The following is a 23,866-nucleotide window of genomic DNA, read 5'->3' as shown; positions in this document are numbered from 1 at the left end:
TCTGGTCTCAGGAATTCAGCTGAATAGGGATCAAACCATTCTGAACACCTACGAATTCAACAGGAGACCAAAGAAGAGAGTAGCAACAACTCTCTGAACAGAGAAGTGACCACTTACTGGAAGGTAGGAAGTGCGGAGAAGTGAATCCGAGGCAATATTCGGGAGGATAGGCGGCGGGGGAGGGGGCCTCCATCGGCTGCCTCTGGCAAGTGATAGAGCCGCGGAGCACAAAATCGGAACTTTAAGAAGTCGGCTCTGCTGAGGGACGTCGCTCCCAGTGGCTAAGCGGGGGGTGGAATCCTCGCGGAACAGTGTGGTCTCAGGACCCTCGGGGTCCCAGAAAGACCAGGGGTGCCTCAGTGCAGCAGAGCCCCCAGGTATCGGAGCGGGGAAGCCGGCTGCAGAGACGGAGCCGAGGCGTGGGCTCTCAGCTCGGGGTTGCCATAAACTGTGATCTGCAGCCCAGTCAGGCCACTGCTCCTCCAGTAGGGACCCAGCAAGAGGCAGATCCGGGGAGACTCCCCTCCCTCTCCTGGGAGGAGTGGCGCGGGAGCGCACCACAGGGATCTGCTGGGTTTGGAGACTCCACACGGGGTCGGGTGCCTGAGATAGAAACACTGGGTCACAGGCTGGGCGAACACAGAGTGCGGTCAGAGACCGGGGAGATGGGAGTGACGGACTGCTTTTCTCTGGGGGCGCACTGAGGAGCGGGGCCCCAAGTTCTCAGGTCCTACGGGCGGAGATTAGGAGGCCACCATTTTCACTCTCATTCTCTAAAGCTGTGCCGAGAGCTTGCAGGGAACAAATCTCCTGAGAGTAAACCCGAGCAGTTTGCTTAGCCTGGACCGACAAGGGCGGGGCAATTCCACCTCCAGCAAAGACATTTGGGAACCACGGCAACAGGCCCCTCCCCAGAAGATCAGCACGAACAGCCAGCAAGCCAAGACCAAGTTTACCAATCAAGGAGAACGGGAGAACTCCAGCGCTAGGGGAATACTGCACATAGAATTCATGGCTTTTTGTACCATGATTCATTTGTTTTTCAAAGATAATTTTTTAAACTGTTTTTTTTGAATTTTTCTTTTTCCCTTTTTCAACCAACATCTTATAAATCCCCCTTTTAAAAAAAAAACATTATTTTTCATTTTTAGAGTCATATTTTATACCTTCATAATAGTTACCCTTATTTTCGGCATATATATATAAGTTGTTGTCTCTTTACAATTTTGAGATACAGATTCTTCTAACAGATCAAAATATACCCTAAATCACTAGTGTATGGCTTTGTTCTAGTCTCCTGCCTGATCACATTCTCTCCCTTTTTTTTTTTTTAAATCTTCTTCTTTCTTTTTTCAAACAATTTCTTATCGTATCAATTCCTTTTATAAAATCTTTTGTAATTTTCATCTTTACAGTCATCTTCCATCCCTTCATTGTATCAACCTTTATTTTGTACATATAAAGTCTTTCTTCCTTTAAAATTTTAGGAGGCACATTTTCCTAACAGACCAAAATACGCCCAAAATCTAGTGTGTGACACTGATCTATGCACTAGCCTGATCATATTTGATCATATTCGGGTTTTTTTGTATTGTTCTGTTTTTGTTTTTATCTTTTTCTTTTTTTTTTCTTTCTTTTCTCTTTCTTTTTTCTTTCATTCCCTTTCTTTTCCCCTGGTTTCAGGTCTTTTCTGATTTCTATAGAGTATATTTGCTGGGGACGTTGTTAACCTATTAGCATTTTGTTCTCTCATTCATCTATTCTCCTCTGGACAAAATGACAAGATGAAAAAAAACACCTCAGCAAAAAGAACAAGAGATAACACGTCAGCCAGGGACATACTCAATACGGACATTAGTACGATGTCAGACCTAGAGTTCAGAATCATTACTTTAAAGATACTAGCTGGGCTTGAAAAAAGCATGGAAGTTATTAGAGAAACCTTTCTGGAGAAATAAAAGAATTAAAATCGAACCAAGTCAAAATAAAAAGGCTATTAATGAGGTGCAATCAAAAATGGGGCCCTAACTGCTAGGATAAATGAGGCAGAAAAGAGAATCAGCGATATAGAAGACCAAATGATGGAAAATAAGGAGGCTGAGAAAAAGAGAGAGAAACAACTACAGGATCACGAGGGCAGAATTCGAGAGATGAGCAATACGGTAAGATGAAAGAACATTAGAATAACTGGGGTCCCAGAAGAAGAAGAAAGAGAGAGAGGGGCAGAAGGTATATTGGAGCAAATAATAGCAGAGAAGTTCCCTAATGTGAGGAAGGAAACAGGCATCAAAATCCAGGAGGCACAGAGAACCCCTCTCAAAATCAATAAAAATAGGTCAACACCCCGACATCTAATAGTAAAACTTACGAATCTCAGAGACAAAGAGAAAATCCTGAAAGCAGCTCAGGAGAAGAGATATGTAACCTACAATGGTAGAAACATTCGATTGGCAACAGACCTATGCACAGAGACCTGGCAGGCCAGAAAGGACTGGCATGATATCTTCAGAGCACTAAACGAGAAAAATATGCAGCCAAGAATACTATATCCAGCTAGGCTCTCATTGGAGAAGGAGAGATAAAAAGCTTCCAGGAAAAAACAAAAACTAAGGGAATTTGCAAACACGAAACCAGCCCACCAAGAAATATTGAAAGGGGTCCTCTAAGCAAAGAGAGAGCCTAAAAGCAGTATAGATCAGAAAGGAACAGAGACAATATACGGTAACAGTCACCTTACAGGCAATACAATGGCAAAAAATTCATACCCTTCAATAGTTACCCTGAATGTAAATGGCTAAATGCCCCAATCAAAAGATACAGGCTATCAGATTGGATTAAAAAACAAGACCCATCGATATGCTGTCTGCAAGAGACCCATTTTAGACCCAAAGACACCCCCAGTTTGAAAGTGAGGGAATGGAAAACGATTTACCATGCTAATGGACACCAAAAGAAAGCTGGGGTGGCAATCCTTATATCAGACAAATTAGATTTTAAGAAAAAGACTGTAATAAGAGATGAAGAAGGACACTATATCCTACTTAAAGGGTCTATCCAACAAGAAGATCTAACAATTGTAAATATCTATGACCTTAACATGGGAGCGGCCAATTATATAAAGCAATTAATAACAAAAGCAAAGAAACACATTGACAACAACACAATAATAGTGGGGACTTTAACACCCCCCTGACTGAAATGGACAGATCATCTAAGCAAAAGATCAACAAGCAAAAAAAGACTTTAAATGACACACTGACCAAATGGACTTCATAGATGTATTGAGAACATTCCATCCCAAAGCAACGGAATACACATTCTTCTCTAGTGCCCATGGAACATTCTCCAGAATTGATCACATCCTAGGTCACAAATCAAGTCTCAACTGGTACCAAAGATTGGGATTAATCCCTGCATATTTTCAGACCACAATGCTTTGAAACTAGAACTCAATCACAAGAGGAAAGTCGGAAAGAACTCAAATACATGGAGGCTAAAGAGCATCCTACTAAAGAATGAATGGGTCAACCAGGAAATTAAAGAAAAATTAAAAAATTTCATGGAAACCAATGAAAATGAAAACACAACTGTTCAAAATCTTTGGGATACAGCAAAGGCAGTCCTGAGAGGAAAATATATAACAATACAAGCCTTTCTCAAGAAACAAGAAAGGTCTCAAATACACAACATAACCCTTACACCTAAAGGAGCTGGAGAAAGAACAAAAAATAAAGCCTAAACCTAGCAGGAGAAGACAAATAATAAAGATCAGAACAGAAATCAATGAAATAGAAACCAAAAGAACAGTAGAAAAGATCAACGAAACTAGGAGCTGGTTCTTTGAAAGAATTAACAAGATTGATAAACCCCTGGCCAGACTTATCAAAAAGAAAAGAGAAAGGATCCAAATCAACAAAATCATGAATGAAAGAGGAGAGATCACAACCAACACCAAAGAAATACAAACAATTATAAGAACATATCATGAGCAACTCTAAGCCAGCAAATTAGATAACCTGGAAGAAATGGGTGCATTCCTAGAGATGTATCAATTACCAAAATTGAACCAGGAAGAAATAGAAAACCTGAACAGACCTAAAACCCCTAAGAAAATTGAAGCAGTCATCAAAAATCTCCCAACAAACAAAAGCCCAGGGCCAGATGGCTTCCCAGGGGAATTCTACCAAACATTTAAAGAAGAATTAATACCTATTCTCCTGAAACTGTTCCAAAAAATAGAAATGGAAGGAAAACTTCCAAACTCATTTTCTGAGGCCAGCATTACCTTGATCCCAAAAGCAGACAAAGACCCCATCAAAAGGGAGAATTACAGACCAATATCCTTGATGAACATGGATGCAAAAATTCTCACCAAAATACTAGCCAATAGGATCCAACAGTACATTAAAAGAATTATTCACCATGACCAAGTGGGATTTATCCCTGGGCTGCAAGGCTGGTTCAACATCCGCAAATCAATCAACGTGACACAATACATTAACAAAAGAAAGAACAAGAATCATATGATCCTCTCAATAGATGCAGAAAAAGCATTTGACAAAGTACAGCATCCTTTCTTGATCAAAACTCATCAGGGTATAGGGATATAAGGTACATACCTCAATATCATAAAAGCCATCTATGAAAAACCTACACTGAATATCATTCTCAATGGGGAAAAGCTGAGAGCTTTTCCCCTAAGGTCAGTAATGCGGCAGGGATGTCCACTCTCACCACTGCTCTTCAACATAGTATTAGAAGTCCTAGCCACAGAAATCAGACAACAAAAAGAAATCAAAGGCATCCAAATTGGCAAAGAGGAAGTCAAACTCTCACTATTTGCAGATGATATGATACTCTATGTGGAAAACCCAAAAGACTCCACCCCAAAACTGCTAGAACTCATACAGGAATTCAGTAAAGTAGCAGGATATAAAATCAATGCACAGAAATCAGTGGCATTCCTATACACCAACAACAAGACAGAAGAGAGACTAATCAAGGAGTTGATCCCATTTACAATTGCACCCCAAACCATAAGATACCTAGGAATAAATTTAACCGAAGAGGCAAAGGATCTGTACTCAGAAAAGTATAAAATACTCATGAAAGAAATTGAGGAACACACAAGGAAATGGAAAAAGTTTCCATGCTCATGGATTGGAAGAACAAACTTTGTGAAGATGTCAATGCTACCTAGAGTAATCTACACATTCAATGCAATCCCCATCAAAATACCATCCACTTTTTTCAAAGAAATGGAACCAATAATCCTAAAATTTGTATGGAACCAGAAGAGACCCCAAATAGGCAGAGGAATCTTGAAAAAGAAAAGCAAAGCTGGCGGCATCACAATTCCGGACTTCCAGCTCTATTACAAAGCTGTCATCATCAAGACAGTATGGTACTGGCACAAAAACAGACACATGGATCAATGGAACAGAATCGAGAGCCCAGAAATGGACCCTCAACTCTATGGTCAACTCATCTTTGACAAAGCAGGAAAGAATGTCCAATGGAAAAAAGACAGTCTCTTCAACAAATGATGGTGGGAAAATTGGACAGCTACATGCAGAAGAATGAAACTGGACCATTTCCTTACACCACACACAAAAATAGACTCCAAATCGTTGAAGGACCTAAACGTGAGACAGGAGTCCATCAAAATCCTAAAGGTGAACACAGGTAGCAACCCCTTGTCCTCAGCCGCAGCAACTTCTTCCTAGAAATATCGCCAAAGGCAAGGGAAGCAAGGGCAAAAATGAACTATTTGGACTTCATCAAGATAAAAGGCTTTTGCACAGCAAAAGTAACAGTCCACAAAACCAAAAGACAACCGACAGAATGGGAGAAAATATTTGCAAATGACAGATCATATAAAGGGCTAATATCCAATATCTATATAAACTAATCAATCTCAACACCCAAAGAACAAATAATCCAATCAAGAAATGGGCAGAAGACATGAACAGACATTTTTCCAAAGAAGACATCCAAATGGCCAACAGACACATGAAAAAGTGCTCAACATCGCTTGGCATCAGGGAACTCCAAATCAAAACCTCAATGAGATACCACCTCACACCCGTCAGAATGGCTAAAATTAACAAGTCAGGAAACGACAGATGTTGGCGGGGATGCAGAGAAAGGGGAACCCTCCTACACTGTTGGTGGGAATGCAAGCTTGTGCAGCCACTCTGGAAAACAGTATGGAGGTTCCTCAAACAGTTGAAAATAGAGCTATCATAAGATCCAGCAATTGCACTACTGGGTATTTACCGCAAAGATACAAATGTAGGATCCGAAGGAGTATGTGCACCCCAATGTTTATAGCAGCAATGTCCACAATAGCCAAACTGTGGAAAGAACCAAGATATCCATCGACAGATGAATGGATAAAGAAGTGGTATATATATACAATGGTATATTATGCAGCCAGCCAAAGGAATGAGATCTTGACATTTGCAACGATGTGGATAGAACTGGAGGGTGTTATGCTGAGTGAAATAAGTCAATCAGAGAAAGACATGTATCATATGACCTCACTGATATGAGGAATTCTTAATCTCAGGAAACAAACTGAGTTTTGCTGGAATGGTTGGGGGTGGGAGGGATGGGGTGGCTGGGTGATAGATATTGGGGAGGGTATGTGCTATGGTGAGCGCTGTGAATTGTAGAAGACTGTTGAATCTCAGATCTGTACTTCTGAAAGAAATAGTGCAACATATGTTAAGAAAAAAGAAAAAGAAGAAGATAGCAGGAGGGGAAGAATGGGGGAGTAAGTCAGAGGGGTAGACGAACCATGAGAGACGATGGACTCTGAAAAACAAACTGAGGGTTCTAGAGGGGAGGAGGGTGGGGGGATGGTTAGCCTGGTGATGGGTATTAAAGAGGGCACATTCTGCTGGAGCACTGGGTGTTATGCACAAACAAGAAATCATGGAACACTACATCAAGAACTAATGATGTAATATATGGTGATTCACATAACAATAAAAAAAAAACAGCTATTATAAAAGTGCTTCAGTGAGCAATGACATTTTTAAAACAAATGAGAAAATAGAAAATCTAACCAAAGGAACAGATATTATTAAAATACAGAAATCATAGAACTGACATTTATAATAACAGGAAGTTTAAAATCTTGCTGGATGGGCTTAATAGTAGAGTGGGAATGACATAGATAAAATCAGTGAACCTGAAGATAATTAACAGAATTTACCCAGCTTGGGCAACAAAGAGAAACTATACTGAAAAAAAAAAAATAGCATCTCAGTGTCCTGTGGAACCATAACAACGAAGCTAACATTTATATCAGTAGAGTCCCAAAAGAGGAGAAGAGAGGATATGTGGAACTGAATTGTATTTGAAGACATAATGGCCAAAAATCCCCAAATTTGGCAAAAGGTATAAATTTATGGATTCAAGAAGCTAAGCAACCCTAAATAGAATAATCCCAAAGAAATCCATGCCAAGGTCCATCATAATTAAACTTCTGAAAACTAGCGATAAGAGTCAATCTTGAAGCAGACAGAGAAATTATAGGGGGACACCAGTTTGAATGACAGCAAATTTCTCATATGAAACAATGTTGTAGGCATGTAGTAGGAAGTGGTACAATAATTTTGAGATACTGAAAAGAAAGAATTATCACCTGTGAATTTTATAACCAGTGAAAATATCCTTTAGCAATGAAGGGGAAATAAATACATTCTCAGACAAAGATAAACTAAGAGAATCTGTCACAAGGAAATCTAGCCTTTGAGAATGATTAAAGGAATTTTTTCTGAATAAAAAGGAAATGATAAAGAAGTCTTGGAAATTCAGAAGAAAAAAAACATAGACTATCCCACTTTTCATTACTATCTTAAATCATAATTAAATGGCTGAAACAAAAAAAATTATAATATCATTTGATACAATGTTCAATGTATGTAGAGGAAATACTTAGGACAACTATATTTTAAAAAACAGGACAATAAAGTCACCTAAGTGAAAGTGAGGTTTCTACATTCCACCTGAGGTGGTAAAATATTGATACCTATAGACTGTGATAGTTAGCTTTGTGCATTTTAATATCTAGAACTACTAACAAAACAATGTGAAGTGATATTCTCAAAAACATTATAAATAATATGGAATCCTAAAAAACTCAACTCAGGAAAATTTTTAAAAAATACACAGAGAGAGAAACAGAGGAAACAAGGAACAAATAATAAAATGGCAAGCTTATGTTCTAACATATCAATACTTTAGATGTAAATCATCTGAATGAACCAATTAAAAGATAGAATTGTTAAAATGGATTCCAAAATACATGATTCTGTAATATGCTCTGTAGAGGTAACTCACTTCAAATACAGTTACATAGATAGGTTGAAAGTAAAAGGATAGTAAAAGATACACCATGGAAACATCAATAAAGGAAGAAAGCAAGTTTAACCATGCTATTATCATATAAAGTATACTCTAGAGCAAAGAAAACTCTCTCCGACAAAGAAGACTATTACATAATCGATCCACCAGGAAGATGTAACACTCCTAAATGTGTGTGCCTCAAAATACATGAAACAAAAAATTTATGGAGCCTAAAAGAAAATAAGGCAGATCCACAATTATAGTTGAGGACTTCAGCACCCCACTTGATAGAACTACTAGGCAGGAAACTGTCAAGAATATAGAACTGAACAGCACAATCATGGTTATTGACATATACACAACATTTCACCCAACAAAGTAAAATACATTTTCAAGTGTCCATGGAACATTCAGCAAGATAGATCATACTTCAGGCCATAAAACAAACTTCAGCAAAGTTCAGAATGTTCAACAAAAGTTCAACAAAACTCAGGTTGTTTGCTCTGTGAAAGATGTTGTGAAGAAGATGAAATTATGAATTATAGATCTAGAGAAAAATATTTGCAATCCAAATATATAACAAAGGATTTGTATGTGTGTGTGCATGTGTGTATATTATAATGATGATGATGATGATGATACCATTAGAAAATGGGCAAAAGACATGAACAGGCATTTTACTGAAGGGTGTATATAAGTTGCAAAGATGTTCAATATTGGTAGTCATTAGAGAAAGGCAAATTAAAACCAAAATAGGTATCATTCCAATACTTATCAGAATGACTAAAATGAAAAATAATAATAACACCAAATGCTAGTGAGGATACAGAGAAACTGGATCACTCATGCATTTTTGGTGGGAATATAAAATGATATGGCCACTCCATACCATAATTTTGAAGTTTCTTATAATAAAAATCAAACATGTGCTTACCATATGACCCAGCAGTTGCATTTTTTTGGTGTTTATCCCAGAAGAATGAAAGCTGTTCATAGCAGCTTTACTCATAATAGCTAAAAAAAAAAAAAAAAAAAGTAAACAACCTAAATGTATTGCAGAGTGTATGGTTAAATAAACTGCCTTATCCATACATTGGAATGCTACTTAGCAAAAAGAAGGAGGAAGAAATTGATATGTGCATTACTTGGTAGATGTCATGGGAATTACTCTGAGTGAAAAAGAGTATCTCAAAAGATTGCCTACTACATATTTAGCTTTATGTAACATTCTATATATGACACACTCTATATCTGGAGAACAGATGAATGATTGCCAGGGGTCACAGATGGGGGTGGAGGAATTGAAGAGGGGAAAACTATCAAAGGCCTTGATATGAGGCAACCTTGTGCAATGTATGTGAAGTATATTGGATGTATACTAGAAATAAAGTAAAGATACTAAAGTATCTTGACTGTAGAAGTATCAATACCCTGGTGTGAAATTTTATTTAGTCTTGCCAAATGTAACCATGATAGGAAATTGGATACAGAGTGCCAAGTGTTTCCATATTATTTTTTATAGTAGTATATGAATTTAGAAGAATATCAAAATTAAAAAAATAATTAAAAATAGAAATTATAACTGTGTCTTGTATGTTCAAAAAGTTTAGAAGGGACATGAAAGATATAAAAAATGACCCAGTATCTGAGATGAGGAATGCTGGATGGGATGAATGACAAATTAGAAAGTGCAGAAGAAAATGTTAGCACACTTGAAGCCACTGTAATAGAATCTATCTAAAATCACATACTGAAAAGAAAAAGGGCCAGAAGTGTTATAAAGAATATTACGGAGGGCAAAAAGGAGGGAGAAGGCAAAAAAAATAAAATAAACGTATAGTGACCACACCTTTTCCAAGCTTGAGGAAAACTATAATCCTAAATACTCAAGAACCTCAACAGACCTCAAATAAAAGAAGCATGGAGACAACCACACCATAATCAAATTGATCAAGATCAGTAATAAAGAAAAAAAATATTAAAAGAAGTCAGAGGAGGGCGCCTGGGTGGCTCAGTTGGTTGAGCGACTGCCTTCGGCTTAGGTCATGATCCTGGAGTCCCAGGATCGAGTCCCACATCGGGCTCCCTGCTCGGCAGGGAGTCTGCTTCTCCCTCTGACCCTCTTCCCTCTCGTGCTCTCTATCTCTCATTCTCTCTCTCTCAAATAAATAAATAAAATCTTTAAAAAAAAAGTCAGGGGATAAAAATGTTATGTACAGAAATACAGCATAATGAGGTCAGTAGATTTTTTGTTAGAAATAATGCAAGTGAGGGCGCCTGGGTGGCTCAGTTGGTTTAGCGACTGCCTTCGGCTCAGGTCATGATCCTGGAGTGCCTGGATCGAGTCCCGCATCGGGTTCCCTGCTCGGCGGGGAGTCTGCTTCTCCCTCTGACCCTCCCCCCTCTCATGTGCTCTCGCTCTCTCATTCTCACTCTCTCAAATAAATAAATAAAATCTTTAAAAAAAAAAAAGAAAGAATGCAAGTGAGAAGACAGTGGATCAACATTATTAAAGCCCCTGAAAGAAAAATAAAAAACAACTATCAATCTAGGATTTGTATCCTCTGAAGATATCTTTCACAGTCAAAGGCAAAATAAATAATTTTTTAGACATATAAGATTTAAAGAATGAATTGACAGCAGAACTGCAGTATAAGAACTGTTAAATGTAGTCCTCAGGCAGAAAAAATTACCACAGTTGGAAATATGGGTCTATAAAAGGAATGGAAAGCACCATATAAGATATTTTTTATTATTTAAATAATTTTGATTAGATAACTGAATTTAAACAAAAACAGCAATACTGTATATTGCAGTTTATTGAAATATGCATAAGTGAAATGAATGGAAATAATAGCATAATGGAGAGAGCTGAAAAAAATAGAAGTATATAGTAGTGAGATTTTTATACTATATGTGAAGTAGTATAATATCATTTGATATTAAGCTGTGATAAATTAAGTAAATATACTAGTAATTCTAAAGTAACCGCTAAAGTAAAACAACAAAGAATTATGACTAATAAGTCAAAAAAGGAGATGAAATCATGAGACATACTCAGTTAATCCAAATGAACATGGAAAAAAAGAAGAAGATGAGCCAAGAACTAGTGGGAAAACTACAAAAGAAATAGCAACATGATAGATTAATCCAAATCATAACAGTAATGAAATTAAATGTAAATGGTTTAAATATCTCAATTAAATTGATACAATATGATAGATTAGATTTAAAAACAAGAATTAAATATGCACTGCCTATAAGAAATTTACTTTCAACATAAAGATAAAAATCACCTTATAAGTAAATTATTTCCTAAATATGACTCCAAAAGAAAAAAACTGGACTTCATCAAAATTAAAATTTTTGCTCTTCAAAGACACAGTTAAGAAAATGAAAAGATAAGCCATAGGCTGGAAGAAAATATTTGCAAAGCATACATTTGATAAAGGACAGGCATCTAAAATATCTAAAGAACTCTTAAAACTTAAAATAGCAAAATAAATAAAGCAATTAAAATAATGGATTAGAGATTTGGATAGATCCTTCACCAAAGAACATATATGGATGGTCAAATAAGCATACAGAAGGATGCTCTCTATCATTACTTGTTAAGGAAATTCAAAGTAAAACTATGCATTTACTAGAATGGCTAAAATTTCAAAAAGACCAATCATACCTAGTGTTGATGAGGATGTGGGGGAACTGGAACTCTGATGTAGTACTGGTGGGAATGAAGGACTGCTTCATTGGGGAAACAGCTTGTAAGGTTTTAAAAAGTCAGTTATACAGCTACAATGATCCGGCCATTATATTCCTAGATATTTAGGCAAGAGAAAAGGAAATACATGTCCTTGCAAACATACACACATATTCATTACATCTTTATTCATAGTAGTCCAAAGTGAGAAACAACCTAAATATTTTTCAACAGGTAGAGCAGAAAAAAAAAATATTTAGCATATCCACACAGTAGAATACTACTGAACAATAAAAGGGAATGAACTATCGATAAATACAACATGGATGAATCCCAAAATAATTAGGCTAAGTGAAAGAAGTCAGACAAAAAAGAGCTATACTTCAATAAAATTCTGTAAAGAGTCATAATGTCATAAACCTCATTATGGACTCAAAGCCTCAAGAAAGATTAGAAGGAGGGGAATCAGTAAAACAGTGAGAGTTATTAGAGGTAATCTGTTGACATAAAAGTGGAAAGTTTAGCTTATTGTAACTATTTGAGCTGATGGAGGCTTTTCAGAGTTTTGTCAATCTTTTTGTCACACTTTTTTGATTCTGCTATGTTTCATCATCATTTCTCATGTGTCCCTTTGCCCATTATACATCACTTTCCTCTAAAAATATTTTAACTGGAAGTGCTCTCTTTTCGTCAGAAGAATATATTCATTAAATGTGAATATTTACATTTTATTTCCTTTTCCCCAAGTCTTTGTCTCTTTGTGAGCAGTGTGTTAGGTCATTTGAGTGGTTTCTGTATCTGTGTTGGTTTTGAGTACTATGCCCAATTTGTCTCTTGTCTGAATATAATTAGGGATGGATCCCTAGCCACATCTTCACACTTAACTTTAGAATAAACTGGTATCATGTCTCATTTTGCTTTGAGAACAATTATGACTACAATCTGTTCAGCTCGGCAGATAGGTATTGCAACTATCCATTCTTCATGAATGTGCAGCATGCTGAAGCAGAAAGAGAATGAGATTTGGAGATTAGGGCCCAGTTCTCAACCTGATGGTGATTTACTGGGGCACTCTGAGCAAGTTCTATGACTACCTTAGTTGGTTTTCTCTTCTGCAAAATAGGTAAAATAATAAGACTTACCTTGTAGAATGTTATAAATATTAAAGGTAATATATGTAAATGGGTATGGCTCATAATCAGTAAGTGATATCACTGTTATTCTCTGACTACATTCCAGAAACACCTGGAAAGGGGACTTCAATGAAAAGGGCCTCTATACCATATCCATCTCCATTTCACCTCTCTTCTTTACCTGCTTGTAATTTCTGTGACACCCTGTAACCCCTGTCTTGGAGCTGCTAGCACTACCTTTTCATCATTAATGCAGATGCATCACTCTGGGATTGCTGACTTGATTGAGGCAATCCCTTCCCATGCTTTACAAATCAGGGGCTGTGTTGTAATAAGCGCTGGAATGTGTCCCCTCTCTTCCTGATGCTTATCTGATGTCAGCCCTCCTGGTAGGCCTCCATTCTGGAGGGTGTGATGTGCCTGCCCTCTTTGTTGGGCATGATAAGTTATTTAGTAGAGGTGACAAACCCTGTGTCAAGGAAATTGAGTGCCAGACAATAACATGGCATTGGTGATTTGAAGGCCTAATCTGGAACTTTTCTGTGGCCATCTGAGGATGTGTTCTTTCTAGTTCACCCTGTGCCCATTGACATGCCTGGACTAGAGAAGACCACTGTCAAAATATGCCGTGAAACTGAGGACTAATTGACCCCATGAGTATAAATTGAGGCCAACACACATTTCTTGACCACTGTGCTAGGTGCTTCCTAAAAAGATGAATACAGTTACTTCCTGAAGAAGCTCACAGTTTGAGGATTCCTCAAACAGATGAGTTCAAAAGGATGTGCCAAATGCAATAATCAAGATATGCACAGGGTGTTCCCTGGTTTCTAGGAAAGGGAATAAGAGGCTTTTGAGCCAAGCCTGGGATTTTGGGAAAACCATGATCAGGTTGATGATGCTGGGCTGCTTCAGGATGATTAGGAGCCAGGCTAAGGGATACACTCTGGGTGTTGGAGTGGACAGTATAAGCTGTCATGCACCAGCCAGCATGCCTTTTATAATTACCAACTGGGCAAAGGCTCCAAAATAAATGGGCTGCCAGGTTTGGAGATCTAGGGATTATCTTGCAGGGTATTTGGGGATGCAGAAGAGAGGGGATTATCTACACAAAGAGTTAAGCCAGGAGCCATTCCTTGTAGAAGGCAGAGTATGAGTGAAGGTTTTGGGTTGGAAAAGGAGGTGGGTTTTCAGGACCTTGCAGCAAGTATAGGCATAGAGTTCGGCAGACGAGGAACTGTGAAAGGGTTCTAAACAGAATTTAGATATTGTTTCAGATTTTGTTTGTGAGCTCACCATGACATGGTGCAGAAGGTGGATGTATCTTTCAGGCTGCAAACTGGAATGCTCTTGGAGTAGTCCAGGTAAAAATGCAAGTGCCTGTACTGAGAAATATGGAAAGGAAGGAATCCATTGGAGTAAAAAAAAGATGGGGAAACTCATGGGAATCAGTTGTTTGAAACTCTGGTTTAAGCAAGGGGGTGATCAGTGATCTTTTTTTTTTTTAAAGATTTTTATTTATTTATTTGAGAGAGAGAATGAGAGATAGAGAGCATGAGAGGGAAGAGGGTCAGAGGTAGAAGCAGACTCCCTGCTGAGCAGGGAGCCCAATGTGGGACTCGATCCTGGGACTCCAGGATCATGACCTGAGCCGAAGGCAGTCGCTTAACCAACTGAGCCACCCAGGCGCCCTTTTTTTTTTAAAGATTTTATTTATTTATTCATGAGAGACAGAGGAGGAGAGAGAGAGAGAGGGAGAGAAAGAGAGAGAGAGAGAAGCAGAGGGAGAAGCAGGCTCCCAAGGAGCAGGGAGCCCAATGCGGGACTCGATCCCAGGACCCTGGGATCATGACCTGAGCTGAAGGCAGACGCTTAACCATCTGAGCCATCCAGGCGCCCAATCAGTGATCTTTACCAAGTTTTCAGCTCATACAAATGAGTAAATGTCACTAATTTAAAAAAATTAACTCAGAAAGAGCAAGCAGGCTTAGGAAGGACAATGATTTCATTTTTGGTTATGTTGTGTTTTACCTGTTCTAGAGCCTATTGGGAATAGGAGGCCCAGCTCTGGAAAGAGGTCAGTGTGAGCTTGTTAGAAGTGTTAGTACAGGTATCTTAGGGTTGTAAATGGGTTTTCCAACCACAACATAGGGGCTGCAGTGTATTTGGATAATATCCATCTTTAAGGGCACTTAGAGGGATGACGTCTCTAAGAAGAGGCGGGGAAGGGTTGAAGAGAGGTTATAGAAACTGAAGAAAAGCAGATACCATGGAGTGTGTAGTTAGCAGTAAAATGCATGCAAGAGGACCAACGAAGTAAGCACAGAAGCACACCCTGTGGACACATTGTCTGTGCAGAGGAGTGGAGGAGGCCAGAGTAACCCGAGGAGGTGTGAGAAGTGAGGTGAGGAAGGCACTAAGTAAGGCCACTTGGCCAGCACCCTAGAGGAAGGAACACAGGCACTTACTACCATCATTGACTGTGAAACACCTTCTTCTCCCTCCTGCCTTAGTAAACAGGATATTAGCTGAGTGGTAAAACCAAGTAGATGCACCTTTAACTCCAGACCGTTCTTAGTCTCAACTGGGGCTGCTGCCTATTTACGCCTATTTTCCATTCTCCCGGGGCCGGTGAAGAACTGGGCCTGCTGATGCTGCATGTTTTCAGGTGCTTTGGTTGATTTCTCCCAGCAGCAACTCGCTGGAAGAAGGTGCCTGCATTGGCCTTGCCCTCAGACCTGTTCACAGCCCCAGCATTCTCCCCGATGCCTTTGCGGTGGTCTCACGCAGAGTGGCTATCTTCCCTCTTGGTTGTGCTCTGGGCCTCTTTCCCCACCGTCTGTGCTCACACCTTTCCAGCCCTGCCCCCCCACTTTCCTGAGCGTTTCTGGTGCCTGGGGACTTTCTCCCGTGCCGAGTTTGCTGTGTGAGGTGCTGCGTGGGAAGGGAGTCCTGGACCTCAGGATTAGCCGGCAGATGTCCTGATCTGAAGGAGGCCAGGCATGCTTTGATTCAGGAGCTGAGTCAGACGAATTGGCCCCTTGACATCTTTCATGTGAGTGTGCTCTGCGCCCTGCGGTTTTCTCCACCAACTTGTTCACGATGATGGGATTTGTCTTCACTGCAGACAGGGGACATAGCAAACTAGCAGAAGATCCCTACACAGTTGTTGAGTTCCTATTGTTATGAGAACAACTGCTCAGAGAATAGTGCTTTCGCCTCTGGGCCTTAAGTTCTTCACTGGCATACCAACTAAAATAGCAGCTGATGATAGTAACTTCATGTTTGGATCTTTTTGAATCATCAATAAATGGCAAAACTAAACATCAGTTCACCCCTTTAATTACTTCAGCTGTGAAATTAAGAAAACCTTCCAAAGCAATCTGTAAGATACTGTAAAAACTGAATATGTACATACATATATATTTATATTATATTATTTTAACATAAATATATAATATATATAAGTAAATTATATATAAAAATATATAATGTATATTAAAATATTTATATACAAACATATATTTACATATGTATTTATTTATATAATTTTTTTAAACAGAGATTTTGCCCCCCCCTTTTTTTTTTCTTTAAGAAGCTTTTATTGGCACAGCCCAGGAAAAGGTGTGGTAGCCATTTCTGAGCAAACACCTGTATCCCAGCAAGGTCTTCAGTGTTAAGTTTAACACCCCACTGAACCAGAAAGTTTAAGTTCCTGAAACTTAAGTTCCAGACTCCTCAGATCACTAAGAGGTTAAGAGGTTCCCCCACCAAAAAAAATTTTAAGTAAACTCTATGCCTAACGTGGGGCTCAAACTCACGGCCCTGAGATCAAGAGTCATATGCTCTACCAACTGAACCAGCCAGGTGCCCCAAAAGACTCCAAAATTTATAGGTCAAACCCTCCTGCTTCTGTTAAGATCAGAAAGGCAAGAGATAGTCCTGAATGTGCATCCTTGTTATGGGATGACTAAAAGGGCAGGAAACAGTATTAAGTTTTTTCAGATTGACTCCAGGTCACTCCCCATTACAAGGACAATGTTTTCAGCAGTCACACTGAAGTCCCTCTCCATTCTGTATTTGGCTAAGCAGCTTCTGCTTAGGACAGGTGGTGGTCATAGGACATGATCATCAGGATGGTAGAGTTCACTCATCAGGCGGTAGATGTAGGAAGGTGCATTCCCACCGGTGTTGGAGATAAAGAGGGTAATGAGCTCTGGGGGGACTAAGTCAAACACAGGGCAGTGAATGCTGACCTTCTCCAGAATGTCCCCTTCTGTGAAAGGCAGGACTTCTTCAGAAGCCACAAACTTGTGAAATGAATCTTCTTCATTGGGGAACTGTGGGGAAAGCTTGAACATGGGAGCACACACACGATGAGCAGGGTGGAATGGCGTTTTGCTGCCAGTGCTAGAGTTTGAGTTCCTGTCACAGCTCTCAGGGCACCGTTGGCCAGGATGGTCTTTGTGCCAATGATCACCTTGTTGACTCTTGACATAAGGGCAAAAATGGCAGCATCAGTCATGACAGTTGTCTCAATACCTGCTTTGGATAAATTCACTGCCATTTCATGACCCTGACAGAAAAGAGCACACTCTGCCACAATGACATGGAATTTCCTCTCTCGGGCAGCCTCTTTGAGGAAGGCCGCAACTGTCCAGAAGAAGCCAATGGTCATGATCACCTAATTGGAGTGGATGTGCTCCAAAGCCTGGGCCTCAGTGTTCTCTGTAGTCCCTTCCAGTTCCACAAGCATCTCATTAATTGCCTCAATGATGTTGGACTGGAGTTGGGCATAAGGGAAGCTGAAATCCTCGCTCAGGCCTTCAGATGTCAAGAGTTTGTGCAAGGACTTCTGCTGATCGCTCTCATCGCTGCTCCCGTGGAGTCTGCCATGCTCCTCCCGGATGATTCTGAGCATTCTCCTCACCATGTTGCCCACCGTGGTCTCTGAGGGCTGCACAGCCGTCATCCTCTGGCCCTCTCGGCGGATCAGTTCCATCAGTTTTTCTGCGTTGCTCCAGCGGTGGTCTGTGATGATCCGGCACAGTAGCCCCAGGGTCTCTGGAGCCATGTCTTCGGAGCTGCGCCGCCTGCCGTCCCGCTTCAGGGCCTTCACGAAACTCTCCATGCTCTCGTACAACTCCGAGCCCTTAGCCACGGCTCCTGGCATCTTGAAAAAAGCCGCCTCGCCGGCGGAATCCACACCTGTACGACCTCTGTCCTTCCGGAGCTTTGCCCCCCTTTTTTTTAAAGGTTCATTTATTTTTATTTTAGAGAGTGTGGGGAGGGCGCAGAGGGAGAGAGAGAAAGAGAAAAGCCTCAGACTCCCTGCTGAGCACAGAGCCTGACCCAGGGCTCAGTCCCAGGACCCTGAGATCATGACCTGAGCGGAAATGGAGTCAGACGCTCAATGGACTGAGCCACCCAGGCGCCCCTTTATTTATTTAATTACATGTATTTATATATATGTATATTTATGTATTGAATTTTTAAATACATCTTACAGGTTGCTTTGGAAAGTTCTTAATATTTATATATACAGTTGACCTTTGAACAACATAGGTTTGAAACTGCCTAAGTCCATTTATACATGGATCTTTTTCAATAAATACAATACTGTAAATGTATTTCCTCCTCCTTATGATTTTCTTAACATTTTTCTCTATTTACTTTATTGTAAGAATACAATATGTAATGCATATAACATAGAAAATATGTGTTAATCAACTCTTTAGGTTATTAGTAAGGCTTCTGGTCAGTAGGCTATTATTAGTTAAGTTTTGGGGGAGTCAAAAGTTATACACAGATTTTTGATGGTCTTGGGGGTCACTGCCCCCAACCCTCGTGTTGTTTGGGGGTCAACTGTACATAAAAATGAGCCTATATATTTGTATATATAGTATAAATATAAACATTTTTAATCTATATATAAGTATATATTATGTATAAGTGTATACACAAAAATACAGAAATATATGTAGCAAAAGTAACTTTCTTTTTGATGCGTATATTACTCAGGACCTTGTGGCTGTGCATCAAATTGGAAAGCTCATAGTCTAGGGCTGTTGGGCAGCTGGTTGCCAAGGCAGTCAGTGTGACTCATGGATTACACAAGCCTTCTTGTCCATTATAGCTCCCTTTATTATCTGCCTAGTCTTTACCTGCCCTTCCTATCTCATTATTAAAATTAACAAGTGAACTAAAAATAGCTTGTAGCATAAACTTACTTTGTACAAACCACTTTTCTTAGCACTTTGCCTATATTCTCAAGATATCCATATGAAGATGTCAGTGTTGCCTCCTATCTAACAGCTTCTCACTTTCCTTTCAATTTGCTCATAGAATCTCAGTGTTGTTCATTTATTCCACTCAAATGAAGACACCTCAGATATAAATTCTGAAGTCTTAGCATCCCCTTCCCCTTGTTAGTGATTTGGTTAGATGGTGATCATACAATCCAGTTTTGGCTAGAGATGTGAGCAGCCTGATAAGCTTCCTGGGAAATTTGTCTTTTTAACAAGAGTCATGAGGAAGACATGGTACTATATGGAAGCTGTGGTATGCCATATGTGATGTGATGGTTTGCTCTCCATGGCCATATTACAACTAAGGAATGCTAAACTGAGGGATAGACAGTTTCTGAGAAAAAGGAAAATTAAAGGTGATTCCAGGACTGCCAAGCAGTCCTACTTCAAGGTTCCATAGGGAGATGTATTAGTTAGCTATTGTCACAATTATGCTGCATAACAATCTGCCTAAAATGCAGTGGCTCAAAACTACAATTATTTTTTCAACTTCACATGTCTGTAGGTTGGCTGAAGGGTTGAGTAATCTAGACTGCACTCATGTAGGCTTGGCTCCAAGCTGCAAATTAGGTTCAGGTTTACACCATGTATCTTTTATCTTCTGGGCAAACATACTTGCAAGAGAGCAAGCCGAAGCATGCAAGCACATTTCAAGTTTTTGCTTAAGCCACATCGTCTAATGTCACAATGACCAAAGCAGCTGTAACCACATCTACAATAAGTTGGCAGGTATGCATCCCCGGTGAAAGTCTCTGCAGAGTCTTGTGACAAAGGATATGGGTGCAGGAAAGAGTGAAAAATTGGCAACAATATCACAGTCTACCAAAGAATATAATTTTCCTTATTATTTTTTAAGTCTTTATTGTTATGTTAATCACCATGATTACAAAATTAGTTTTTGATGTAGTGTTCCATGATTCATTGTTTGTGTATAACACCCAGTGCTCCACACAGAATGTGCCCTCTTTAATACCCATCACCAGGCTAACCCATCCCCCCACCACAACTCCCCTCTAGAACCCTCAGTTTGTTTTTCAGAGTCCATCGTCTCTGGTGGTTCGTCTCCCTCGCCGACTTACTCCCCTTCATTCATCCCCTCCTGCTATCTTCTTCTTCTTTTTCTTTTTTCTTAACATATGTTGCATTATTTGTTTCAGAAGTACAGATCTGTGATTCAACAGTCTTGCACAATTCACAGGACTCCATAGCACATACCCTCCTCAATGTCTATCACCCAGCCACCCCATCCCTCCCCCCCCACCACTCCAGCAACGCTCAGTTTGTTTCCTGAGATTAAGAATTCCTCATATCAGTGAGGACATATGATACATGTCTTTCTCTGATTGACTTATTTCACTCAGCATAATACCCTCCAGTTCCATCCACGTCGTTGCAAATGGCAAGATCTCATTCGTTTTGATGGCTGCATAATATTCCATTGTATATATATACCACTTCTTCTTTATCCATTCATCTGTCGATGGATATCTTGGTTCTTTCTACAGTTTGGCTTTTGTGGACATTGCTACTATAAACATCAGGGTGCACATACCCCTTCGGGTCCCTACATTTGTATCGTTGTGGTAAATACCCAGTAGTGCAATTGCTGGATCATATGGTAGCTCTATTTTCAACTGTTTGAGGAACCTCCATACTGTTTTCCAGAGTGGTTGCACCAGCTTGCATGTCCACCAACAGTGTAGGAGGTTTCCCCTTCTCCTCATCCCCGCCAACATCTGTCGTTTCCTGACTTCTTAATTTTAGCCATTCTGACTGGTGTGAGGTGGTATCACATTGAGGTTTTGATTTGGATTTCCCTGATGCCAGCGATGTTGAGCAATTTTTCATGTGTCTGTTGGCCATTTGGATGTCTTCTTTGGAAAAATGTCTGTTCATGCCTTCTGCCCATTTCTTGATTGGATTATTTGTTCTTTGGGTGTTGAGTTGGATAAGTTTTTTATAGATTTTGGATACAACCCCTTTATCTCATATGTCATTTGCAAATATTTTCTCCCATTCTATCGGTTGTCTTTTGGTTTTGTGGACTGTTTCTTTTGCTGTGCAAAAGCTTTTTATCTTGATGACATCCCAATAGTTCATTTTTGCCCTTGCTTCCCTTGCCTTTGGCGATGTTTCTAGGAAGAAGTTGCTGCAGCTGAGATCGCAGAGGTTGCTACCTGTGTTCTCCTTTAAGATTTTGATGGACTCCTGTCTCACGTTTAGGTCTTTCAACCATTTGGAGTCTATTTTTGTGTGTGGTGTAAGGAAATGGTCCAGGTTCATTCTTCTGCATGTGGCTGTCCAATTTTCCCAACACCATTTGTTGAAGAGACTGTCTTTTTTCCATTGGACGTTCTTTCCTGCTTTGTCAAAGATGAGTTGACCATAGAGTTGAGGGTCCATTTCTGGGCTCTCGATTCTGTTCCATTGATCCATGTGACTTTTTTTGTGCCAGTACCATACTGTCTTGATGACAGCTTTGTAATAGAGCTGGGAGTCCGGAATTGTGATGCCGCCAGCTTTGCTTTTCTTTTTCAATATTCCTCTGATCCCCAATATTCCTTGGGGTCTCTTTGGTTCCATACAAATTTTAGGATTATTGGTTCCATTTCTTTGAAAAAGGTAGATGGTATTTTGATGGGAATTGCATTGAATGTGTAGATTGCTCTAGGTAGCATTGACATCTTCACAATGTTTGTTCTTCCAATCCATGAGCATGGAACGTTTTACAATTCTTTGTGTCTTCTTCAATTTCTTTCACGAGTATTTTATAGTTTTCTGAGTACAGATCCTTTGCCTCTTTGGTTAAATTTATTCCTAGGTATCTTATGGTTTTGGGTGCAGTTTTATATGGGATCGACTCCTTGATTTGTCTCTCTTCTCTCTTGTTGTTGGTGTATAGGTTTGCCACTGATTTCTGTGCATTGATTTTATATCCTGCTACTTTACTGAATTCCTGTATGAGTTCTAGCAGTTTTGGGGTGGAGTCTTTTGGGTTTTCCAAATACAGTGTCATATCATCTGCAAAGAGCGAGAGTTTGACTTCCTCCTTGCCAATTTGGATGCCTTAGATTTCTTTTTGTTGTCTCATTGCTGTGGCTAGGACTTCCAATACTATGTTGAATAGCAGTGGTGACAGTGGACATCCCTGCCGCCTTCCTGACCTTAGGGGAAATGCTTTCAGCTTTTCCCCATTGAGAATGATATTCAGTGTAGGTTTTTCATAGATGGCTTTTATGATATTGAGGTATGTACCTTATATCCCTATACCCTGATGAGTTTTGATCAAGAAAGGATGCTGTACTTTGTCAAATGCTTTTTCTGCATCTATTGAGAGGATCATATGATTCTTGTTCTTTTTTTTGTTAATGTCTTGTATCACGTTGAATGATTTGTGGATGTTGAACCAACCTTGCAGTCCAGCGATAAATCCCACTTGGTCATGGTGAATAATCCTTTTAATGTACTGTTGGATCCTATTGGCTAGTATTTTGGTGAGAATTTTTGCATCCATGTTCATCAAGGATATTGGTCTGTAATTCTCCTTTTTGATAGGGTCTTTGTCTGGTTTTGGGATCAAGGTAATGGTGGCCTCATAAAATGAGTTTGGAAGTTTTCCTTCCATTTCTATTTTTTGGAACAGTTTCAGGAGAATAGGTATTATTTCTTCTTAAATATCTGATAGAATTCCCCTGGGAAGCCATCTGGCCCTGGGCTTTTGTTTCTTGGGAGATTTTTGTTGACTGCTTCAATTTCCTTAGTGGTTATAGGTCTGTTCAGGTTTTCTATTTCTTCCTGGATCAATTTTGGTAGTTGATACATCTCTAGGAATGCACCCATTTCTTCCAGGTTATCTAATTTGCTGGCATAGAGTTGGTCATAATATGTTCTTATAATTGTTTGTATTTCTTTGGTGTTGGTTGTGATCTCTCCTCTTTCATTCATGATTTTGTTGATTTGGCTCATTTCTCTTTTCTTTTTGATAGGTCTGGCCAGGGGTTTATCAATCTTGTTAATTCTTTCAAAGCACCATCTCTTAGTTTCATTGATCTGTTCTACTGTTATTTTGCTGTCTCTTTCATTGATTTCTGCTCTGATCTTTATTATTTCTCTTCTTCTGCTAGGTTTAGGCTTTATTTGCTGTTTATTCTCCAGCTCCTTTAGGTGTAGAGTTAGGTTGTGTATTTGAGACCTTTCTTGTTTCTTGAGAAAGGCTTGTATTCTATATACGTTCTTCTTAGGACTGCCTTTGCTGTATCCAAAAGATTTTGAACAGTTGTATTTTCATTTTCATTGGTTTCCATGAGTTTTTTAATTCTTCTTTAATTTCCTGGTTGACCCATTCATTCTTTATTAGGATGCCTTTA

General features: G+C 39.4%; 1 protein-coding gene and 1 pseudogene across 3 annotated transcripts in view; one reads left to right on the top strand and one right to left on the bottom strand.

Moving 5' to 3' along the window:
* The window catches only part of GABRB3 (gamma-aminobutyric acid type A receptor subunit beta3), a 468,239-nt gene that overhangs the window by 347,487 nt on the left and 96,886 nt on the right, over window positions 1–23,866 (top strand). The gene's annotated exons all lie outside the window — the stretch shown is intronic.
* On the bottom strand, window positions 17,139–18,364 carry LOC114196519 (translation initiation factor eIF2B subunit beta pseudogene; annotated as a pseudogene).

The sequence above is a fragment of the Eumetopias jubatus genome, unplaced genomic scaffold (genome assembly GCF_037043125.1).
Source record: "Eumetopias jubatus isolate StellerSeaLion01/CBP00866 unplaced genomic scaffold, mEumJub1_p1.0 scaffold_7, whole genome shotgun sequence".
Taxonomy (NCBI): Eukaryota; Metazoa; Chordata; class Mammalia; order Carnivora; family Otariidae; genus Eumetopias; species Eumetopias jubatus.
The sequence above is the reverse complement of the archived record's forward strand: the minus strand, read 5'-3'. Positions and strand labels throughout refer to the sequence as shown.